Below are 10767 nucleotides of genomic sequence, written 5' to 3'. Positions count from 1 at the left end.
ATGACAACACTAGATAGTGTGTTAAAAAGCAGAGACACTACTTTGCCAACAAAGGTCCATACGGTCAAAGCTATGGTTTTTCCAGTAGTCATGTACAGATGTGAGAGTTGGACCACAAAGAAGGCTGAATGCCATATAATTGATGCTTTTGAACTGTGGTACTGGAGTATACTCTTGAGAGCCCTCTGGGCAGCAAGGAGATCAAACCAGTCAATACTAAAAGAAATCAACTCTGAATGTTCATTGGAAGGACTGATGCTGAAGCTCCAATAGTCTGACCACCTGATGCTAAGAGCCAACTAAGTGGAAAAGACCCTGATGCTGATTGAGGACAGGAAGGGAAGAGGGAGACGGAGGATGAGACAGTTGGATAACATCACTGACTCAATGGAGAGGAGTTTGAGCAAACTCAATGGAGAGGAGTTTGAGCAAACTCTAGGAGATAGTGAAGAACAAGAAAGACTGGCATGCTGCAGTCCGTAGGGTCGCAAAGAGTCAGACACGGCTTAGCGCCCGAACAACAGCTATGTTTGGCACAGGATAAGGTTCTATTTTCATTCTTTTGCATGTGAATGTCCAATTTCAAAATCATTAAGCCATCCCTTTTCTTGCTAAGACTTATTTCAGGAAGGGAGTCAGCATGGAGACCAATTGGAGTCAGTTATGGAAATAATAAGAGAAAAGGTGATGATAGACAAGTGTAGAGATAAAGTTGTGCATATGATAATTTTTTTCCTAAGGCAAATTTCATTCTCTTGGTGGAAGAAAGTGAACAACTAATTTAAATTTTAGCAAATAACCATTAAGAAAAGGAAACATACTGTAAAACAATGAAAGAAAATAAACATTTTGAGATGAAAGAATGCATTGATGAAAATGTGACATTTGAGCTGACAACACATTTGGTGAGAAGGAGTGACCTGGGCCATATGTTTCCCTGATTACTCTCTCTCCCATTTTCTTTGTCTTCCCTGCCTCTGGGAATAATCTTAAACATGCCCAGAGGAAGTGTAATTGGGCAGAGTCAACATGCTTAAATCAGTTTTTCCTAAATTTAGGAAGGAAATCTTTATTTTTTTTCATCACATAATTTTTAGCATACTACAGAGCTGATGACCTCAAAACATGTTTTTTTTAGAATTCATATAATAATAGTAAGAGCAGTTTATTTGGTATGCATGTTATTTGGTATGGAATTTTTTATTTCACATTGTGATAATAGTTCTAGACAGCAAATTATAGTTTGTATACTATGCTCATTCTAGCCTAGTGTTCAAAAGGCAACATAATATAATTTTCCCTATCCCATAATATTTCTCTCACAAGGGAAATGGGGTAACCAATGTCACTATTGCTGTGGTATTATGGAAATTTCAAATTAAGAATTGATAAGTGAAACACAGGGTACAGGATGGTGAAGTACTCTACTTCTTCTATGTCCTAGAGGAAGTTCCTGGCATTCCTTGATGAGCCACGTGGAACTAGGCAGGCAGTCAAGGCTGGGTGCAGATAGAGGGTGTTAGGACCTAAAAGTGTGGGGTTTGGGTAAGCCCCTCAGGGTTCTTATCTAAGGGACACATATAAGGAAGTTGTTGAGAGGAGGGGAGATTGTTCATCATTAGGCTGTTAGGGAAGTCACATCAGGAATTTACATTTATTTATGACCCTTTGGGTTTCTATCTAGGCTGTGAGCTGCCATGACAGGCTTCTGTCAGTATAAAGTCACTTCTAGCCACCTGGCCAAACAAAATGGATGCCAAGTCTGCAATCTCTTGGAGCAGCTTAGCCAAACTCTTAACATGTAACCAAACTAAAAGTCCCCTACCTTAAAGTTCCAAGATATATAATTAGAATTTTCCTTGTGAATTGGCAAAGTAGTGACAAGGTCTTTCAGATGATACTATTTTAATTTAGGGCTCCTATGCTAGTAATAACTTGAAGCCTCCTTTGGCACAGGTGTTGTATTATGGGACACATAGAATCGACATTTAAAGAATTCAAACCTTTAATCTCACTAATGCATTTTTAGATCACCAACTAGTATGTGAAAGACATATCCAAAATCTATCTGTGAGCTATGCCAAATTTTCCATTATAACCCTTGGGTCATATTATAATATTCATCTACATTAAAATGGTTAGGAACTAAGAGAGTGGAAAACACATTTCCTTCTTAAGAATATCTATCTAATCATGTCACACATCTCTGATACTCACGATTGAAAACTGTCTCATGGGCTAATCATGTGGGAGACCTCCTACTATATACAAAAACAAAAACGTTTTACGATAAGCCATCAATGGACATTTAGGTTTATTCTATGTCTTGGCTGTTGTAGTGTTGCTATGATCTTAGGAAGAGGAACCAGAGATCAAATTACCAACCTCTACTGGATCATGGAAAAAGCAAGAGAATTCCAGAAAAACATCTATTTCTGCTTCATTGACTATGTGAAGGCCTTTGACTGTGTGGAACAATAAACTGGAAAAATCTTAAAAAGATGGGACTACCAGACAACCTTACCTGCCTCCTGAGAAACCTGTATGCAGGTTTAGAAGCAACTGTTAGAACCAGACATGGAACAACGGATTGGTTCCAAATTGGGAAAGGAGTATGTCAAGGCTGTATATTGTAATCCTACATATTTAACTTATATGCAGAGTACATCATGCTAAATGCCAGGCTGGGGGAATCACAAGCTGGAATCAAGATTGCCAGGAGAAATACCAACAAACTCAGATATGCAGATGATACCACCCTTATGGCAGAAAGTGAAGAGGAACTGAAAAGACTCTTGATGAAAGTGAAAGAGGAGAGTGGAAAAGGAGACGGAACAACAGAAACATTCAAGAAACTAATATCGTAGCCTCCAATCCCATAACCTCATGGCAACTAGAGGGAGAAAAATGGAAACAGTGACAGATTTTATTTTCTTGGGCTCCAAAATCACTGTAGAGAAGGGCAGAGAGGCCTGGGATGCTGCAGTCCATGGGGTTGCAAAGAGTCAGAGATGAGGTAGTGACTGAACAACAAGTGAAGAAGGGGGTATGTATACCTTTTTGAATTTTAGTTTTGTCAGGATGTATGCCCAGGAGTGGGCTTCCGTGGTGGCTCAGTGGCAAAGAACCCACTTGCCAATGCAGGAGACATGGGTTCAACCTCTGTGTTGGCAGGATTCCTCTGGAGAAGGAAATGGCTACTAGCACCAGTATTTTTGCTAGAAAAATCCTATGCATAGAGGAGCCTGACAGTCTACAGTTCCTTGGCACCACAAAAGAGTTGGACAGTATTTAGTGACTAAACAACAATGTCCACAATGTCCAGGAGTGGTATTGATGGATCATGGAGTAACTCTATTTTTTGGGTTTTGAGGAACCTCTGTACTTCTTTTCACAATGGCTGCACCAATTTACATTCCCGCTATAAGGGTAGGAGGATTCCCTTTTATCTACACTCTTTCCAGCATTTACTTTAGACTTGTTAATGATGGTCATCCTGGCATAAGGTGGTACTTTGTTGTAGTTTGATTTGCATTTCTATAGGAAACTATTTTTGTGACTTGGCATATATAAAAACTGTTAAAACTGGTCATAGAAATAAGCATAAAAAACTGATAAAATGGAATTCATTAAAAGTAATAATTCTGCTCACTGAAATGCATCATAAAGAAAATGAATATATGGGGCACTTTCTGGGAGAAAAGATTTGTAAAATACATAGCTAAGCAAATATAGGTATCGGTTCAGTTCAGTTCAGTCACTCAGTTGTATCCGTCTCTTTGCGACCCGATGAACTGCAGCATGCCAGGCCACCAACTCCCTGAGTCCACCAAAACCCATGTACATTGAGTCAGTGATGCCATTCAACCATCTCACCCTCTGTGGTCCCCTTATTCTCCTGCCTTCAATCCTTTTCAGCATTAGGGTTTTTTCAAATGAGTCAGTTCTTCGCATCAGGTGGCCAAAGTATTGGAGTTTCAGCTTCAACATCAGTCCTTCCAAAGAACATCCAGGACTGATCTCCTTTAGGATGGACTGGTTGGAATTCCTTGCAGTCCAAGGGATTCTCAAGAGTCTTCTCCAATACCACAGTTCAAAGACATCAATTTTTTGGCGCTCAGCTTTCTTTATAGTCCAGCTCTCACATCCATACGTGACTACTGGAAAGACCATAGTCTTGACTAGACATTAATTTGTTGAGAAAGTAATGTCTCTGCTTTTTAATATGCTGTTTAGGTTGGTCATAACTTTCCTTCCAAGAGTAAGCATCTTTTAATTTTATGGCTGCATTCACCATCTGCAGTGATTTTGGAGCCCCCAAAATAAAGTCTGACACTGTTTACACTGTTTCGCCATCTATTTGCCATGAAATGATGGGACCAGATTCCACGATCTTAGTTTACTGAATGTTGAGCTTTAACTCAACTTTTTCACTCTCCTCTCTCACTTTCATCAAGAGGCTCTTTAGTTCTTCTTCACTTTCTGCCATAAGGGTGGTATCATCTGCATATCTGAGGTTATAGATATTTCTCCCGGCAATCTTGATTCCTGCTTGTGCTTCATCCAACTCAGTGTTTCTCCTGATGTACTCTGCATATAAGTTAAATAAACAGGGTGAAAATAAACAGCTTTGACATTCTTCTTATCCTATTTGGAACCAGTCTGTTGTTCCATGTCCAGTTCTAACTGTTGCTTCCTGACCTGCATACAGGTTTCTCAAGAGGCAGGTCAGGTGGTCTGGTATTCCCTTCTCTTTCAGAATTTACCACATTTTATTTTGATTCACACAGTCAAACGCTTTGGAATAATCAATAAAGCAGAAATAGATGTTTCTCTGGAACTCTCTTGCTTTTTTGATGATCCAGTGGATGTTGGCAATTTGATCTCTGGTTCCTCTGCCTTTTCTAAAACCAGCTTGAACATCTGGAAGTTCACAGTTCATGTATTGCTGAAGCCTGGCTTCGAGAATTTTGAGCATTATATTACTAGTGTGTGAGATGAGTGCAATTGTGCAGTAGTTTGAACATTCTTTGGCATTGCCTTTCTTTGGGATTGGAATGAAAACTGACCTCTTCCAGTCCTGTGGCCACTGCTGAGTTTTCCATATTTGCTGGCATATTGAGTGCAGCTCTTTCACAGCATCATCTTTCAGGATTTGAAATAGCTTAAGTGGAATTCCATCACCTCCACCAAGTTTGTTTGTAGTGATGCTTCCTAAGGCCCACTTGACTTCACATTCTAGGATGGCTGGCTCTAGGTGAGTGATCACACCATCGTGATTATCTGGGTCGTGAAGATCTTTTTTGTACAGTTCTTCTGTGTATTCTTGCCACCTCTTCTTAATATCTTCTGCTTCTGTCAGGTCCATACCATTTCTGTCCTTTATCGAGCCCATCTTTGCATGAAATATTCCCTTGGTATCTCTAAGTTTCCTGAAGAGCTCTCTAGTCTTTCCCGTTCTATTGTTTTCCTCTATTTCTTTGCATTGATCACTGAGGAAGGCTCTCTTATCTCTCCTTGCTAGTCTTTAGAACTCTGCATTCAAACGGATATATCTTTCCTTTTCTCCTTTGCTTTTCACGTCTGTTCTTTCACAGCTATTTGTAAGGCCTCCTTCGACAGCCATTTTGCTTTTTTGCATTTCTTTTCCATGGGGATCATCTTGATCCCTGTCTCCTCTACAATGTCATGAACCTCCGTCCATCATCAGGCCCTCTGTTTATCTGATCTAGTCCCTTAAATCTATTTGTCCCTTCCACTGTATAGTCATCAGGGATTTGATTTAGGTCCTACCTGAATGGTCTAGTGGTTTTCCCCACTTTTTTCAATTTAAGTCTGAATTTGGCATAAGATGTTCCTGATCTGAGCCACAGTCAGCTCCCAGTCTTGTTTTTGCTGACTGTATAGAGCTTCTCCATCTTTGGCTGCAAAGAATATAGTCAATCTGATTTCTTTGTTGACCATCTGGTGATGTCATCCAACCATCTCATCCTCTGTCATCTCCTTCTCCTGCCTTCAATATTTCCCATACATGATGTCCATATGTAGAGTCTTCTCTTGTGTTGCTGGAAGAGGATGTTTTCTATGACCAGTGCATTCTCTTGGCAACACTTTGTTAACCTTTGTGCTGCTTCATTCTGTACTCCAATGCCAAATTTGCCTGTTACTCCAGGTAAACAGGACATATAAAGACTTCCATAACTTAATCTTAAATTTGAAAGCAAATGAGGAAAATATGTGCATAGAAACTTCAGAAATGCATGACTAATAAGCATTGGAAAAAAATTCTCAACATACAAAGTCATCAGGTTATTACAACTTAAAACCATAATGAAATACAACTACACACTCACAAAGATGAATAAAACTTAGCAATACCTGTAATACCTGATGTTGCCAATGATGTAGAAAAATCTGAACTCTCAGGAACATTTTGTGGGGATGTATCTGGTGCTTTCTTTTGGTGTAAAAATGTTGAAAGTTTCTTATAAAACTTAACATACATCTGCTCTATAACATACTGTGATATTGTGATTTATGATAAGGAATACATATTTGATATTTGTCTTCATTCCTGGCACAGAGTTCCTAAAATCTTGGGAATTTCTTGATTTATAAGAGTTATAAAGTTATCTTGATATTTATAATAAATTTTTGTCAACCATACCTGACTTTATGCTAGTGAGGTGATGTTTGGAAACCCTCTTAGGATGAGAACTGTTTGCCAGGCAACCAATCCTGTGATTCAGACCCACCTGCAGACCTCTGAGAGTAAGAGAGGCGCTGGAAGTTGATTTGCTCCCTAGCAGGCAAGAATCTGATCAATGACACATACATAATGAGGCCTCCATAAAAATACTAAAACTGCAAAGGTTCAGGAAGATTCCACATTGGTGAACACAAGAGATACCTCAACTCTTGCCACATATCTTGCCATGTGCATCTGTTCTACCTTGCTGTTCCTGATATGTATCTTTTATAATAAAATGATTACCTAGGAAATAAACCATTTTCCTGGACACTCTTATTCAAGCAATGTATTGAATCTGAGGAGGAAGTCATGGGACCCTCAATTTTATTACTAATCGGAAGAACAGCTGGTAACCTGGACTTGCTATTGGTTCTAAAGTCAGGGGAGGGGCAGTCTCGAGGGACTGAGCCTTTAACTCTTGGGACATGGTACTAATTCCCTGTAGAGAATATCAGAACACAATTGACAGATAAACAGGGGGATAGATCAATATATGACAAAACAAATACTAAGAAAACTAAAATATTAATTTTGATAAACTAGACTGTATTTTTGAAAATGTTTATAATTAAATATTAACAATTTGGAGTGTTTGGATTGACATATAGTCATATTTTTCCTTGTTAAGTGAAATACACTTAGTTGAAATTACAGGTTTGTACAAATTTGAAATATTGAATCTAGTTACATTTTCAGACTCTAATTAAATGTTATAATTAGAGGAATGATTTATGAAAAAAATAAGGTTTTTGTAGGTATTTATTAAAATATTTTTAAATAGCTTATTTTTCTGATGTTTTCTCCCATTTTAAAAATAAAATTGTCATTTTATACCTAAAACTCAGTTACTTAATACATATTTACTATCTTAGAATTTGAAGTATTTAATTCCCCCTCTATTATAACTTTATGTTAAAATCATATAGATTTGAGAAATCTTACAATGAATTATTTCCTCTTCAATATTTGAAATATTTGACATTTGAAAGAAAAACTTCTGCACTTAATAAGCCGGAAATTATTTCCATTTTATAGGATGAAATCTGAGACTCAAAGATATAAAGACATTTCTCCAGTTTAAATGATAAAGAGTGGCATATCATGCTACTATGAGTATAGCACTCACTAAAAGGTAAACAGAATTTTTAAATTTTTTATTTAAAAATCACAAACAAAAATGGATTATGGTAATCAAGGGCTTCACCGATAGCTCAGTTGGTAAAGAATCTGCCTGCAATGCAGGAGACTCTGGTTGGATTCCTGGATTGGGAACATCCACTGGAGAATGGATAGACTATCCACTCCAGTATTCTTGGGTTTCCCTTGTAGCCCAGCTGATAAAGAATCCACCTGCAATGCAGGAGACCTGGGTTCCATTCCTGGGTTGGGAAGAGATTTTGGAGAAGGGAAAGGCTACCCACTCCAATATTCTGGCCTGGAGAATTCCATGGACAGTATAGTCCATGGGTTCGCAAAGAGTTGGACATGGCTGAGGGGCTTTCACTTTCATGGTAATCAATTACTATATCAGAGTGATCTGACTCTGTTACTTTTACAGAATTGACAAATTTTAGGCTATTTTAATTGGAAAGAAACAACATAAGTACAGTGATGCCCTCCATGAGTTTTCAATTTTAATGCTCATTGTCATTGATTATAGAAATCTTAAAAATGAGTTTCTATGCAGTAATTGTAATTATGGTCAAATTTCAACAACAGATGCTTGCTTAAGTAAACTTATGTGCCATTAAATGAGTATCTATCTAGCAAGAGAGATGGAATGATGGATCAAGTCTCAATAAGAAATGAACTTAAAAGTTCAGAAACATCAGTTGACTTGTGAAAGATTTTTGTAATAAAGAGCAATTCTTTAGTTAGATCCCATTGTTTTGGCACTATCAAGAATGAGGTTTACAATAGGAGGAAATACCATCAATACCAGATAAGCCTGAAAAAGTGATCAAATGAACTATGCTACTTTAAACAAAAATCCTGGGCACTGTTGCCTTATATAGAACTTGATTAGTGTTCTGAATCTTGGCTCGAAGAAAGCAGAATGGAGGATTGTTTCACCTAGACTGTGCAGAGTACAGGAGATACAATACCTTAACAGAAATGGTTATGTTGTTTAGAGCTGGAGACAGATCCTGGGGGACCAAAGGGCATAAACATGTACACATTTCTTTTGGAAACTAAAATCATTCTGAAACTGTAAGTCGCTCAGTCGTGTCTGACTCTTTGCTACCACATTGTCGATCCATGGAGTTATCCAGGCCAGAATACTGGAGTGGATGGCCTTTCCCTTCTCTAGGGGACCTTCCCAACCCAGGGATTGAACCCAGGTCTCCCGCATGGCAGGCAGATTCTTTACCAGCTGAGCTACAGAGGAAGACCAAGAATACTGGAGTGGGTAGTGTATCCCTTCTCCAGCGGATCTTCCCAACCCAGGAATCGAAGCAGGGCCTTCTGCATTGCAGGTGGATTCCATACCAACTGAGCTATCAGGGAAGCCCTTAAAAGACAATTTCACAATATTGTTAATATATGTGATTAGTTTCAACACTGGAAGTGTCCTGTTTTTCCCTCTTTGGTTAAGGCCAAACTAGATCAAATGAAATATATCTGGAATACACAGAAAGATATAGTTCAAGAAAGTTAATAAATGCAATTGACTACTGTGTAGGAGGAGTGTTAATTGACTTCTCTAGAGGTAATTTAAGATAGGTTAAATTCTCATCTGGCAAGAGTAGTTTTATTTAGTTCAGGAATATATGATCAAGAACTTCTTAAATGTCTTGAAGTTCTGTATCCAAAGATCCACGTTCAAAATATATGATCATGTTCATAATATATAAGTTTTGTAATAATAAATTCTAAAACTATTCTTAATGAAAGGATTTGATACTTAAATTTCTTTGATACAAGCAAAGGTAAGAATCTTCCAGATTGCTATAGTCCATGCCCTTAAAATATCACTTTACTTCAAATATTTTCTCACTGGACCAAAGCATTAGGATAAAAGTCATAACTGAAATTTCCATTTCAAGTCTTGGAATTTCCAATTCAAGTTAGAAATTTCCAACTGCAAGTCTCGCTTTAGAGTTACATTATCATTTACATGTCAGTGTGAAATAATACACACACAAATTTACTGTTTAGTAAAGCATATATGGATGGATGTGAGAGTTGGACTATAAAGAAAGCTGAGTGCTGAAGAATTGATGCTTTTGAACTGTGGTGTTGGAGAAGATTTTTGAGAGTCCCTTGGACAGATAGGAGATCCAACCAGTCAATCCTAAAGAAAATCAGTCCTGAATATTCATTGGAAGGACTGGTGTTGAAGCTGAAATTCTAATATTTTGGCCATCTGATGCGGAGAACTGACTCCTTGGGAAAGACTCTGATGCTGGGAAAGATTGAAGACAGGAAGAGAAAGGGATGGCAGAGGATGAGATGGTTGGATGGCATCACCAACTCGATGGACATGAGTTTGAGTAAACTCCAGGAGTTCGTGATGGACAGGGAAGCCTGGTGTGCTGCAATCCATGGGATCACGAAGAGTCAGACACGACTGAGTGACTGGACTGAACTGAACTGGTCATCTGCTCATTTTTTTGTTTGGTTTATAAATATGAGAGATTTAGTGAAAGATGAATGTTAATCCCAGGACAACTTATTTTCAAAGAGACTCTGGCTTTTACTAGTACTTTTTAATATCAAAAACTGATTATTTACTTTTTATACACAAGTAAAACCAATCACACTGTAATAAAAATAGCAAATGATTCATTTCCTGTGAATCAAAATGTAGAAAGTTTATGATAAGTGTGTAAATATTTACTAACAAAATTGGGCTGGTTTTACATTGGCAAATACTGATTTAACAAAAGAGCTTTAGGTTCACTGGTTTCTTTTCAGTACCACTGAAAAGCAGATGCTGGAGGTTTTCCCCACTTTAACTCCTTAACTTCTTAGGTGCCTGAGAAGGTAAAGAATCCACCTGCAATGTGGAAGAC

The sequence above is a fragment of the Giraffa tippelskirchi genome, chromosome 3 (genome assembly GCF_054371585.1).
Source record: "Giraffa tippelskirchi isolate mGirTip1 chromosome 3, T2T-mGirTip1v1.2.pri, whole genome shotgun sequence".
Lineage (NCBI taxonomy): Eukaryota > Metazoa > Chordata > Mammalia > Artiodactyla > Giraffidae > Giraffa > Giraffa tippelskirchi.
This window is presented reverse-complemented; position numbering follows the sequence as displayed.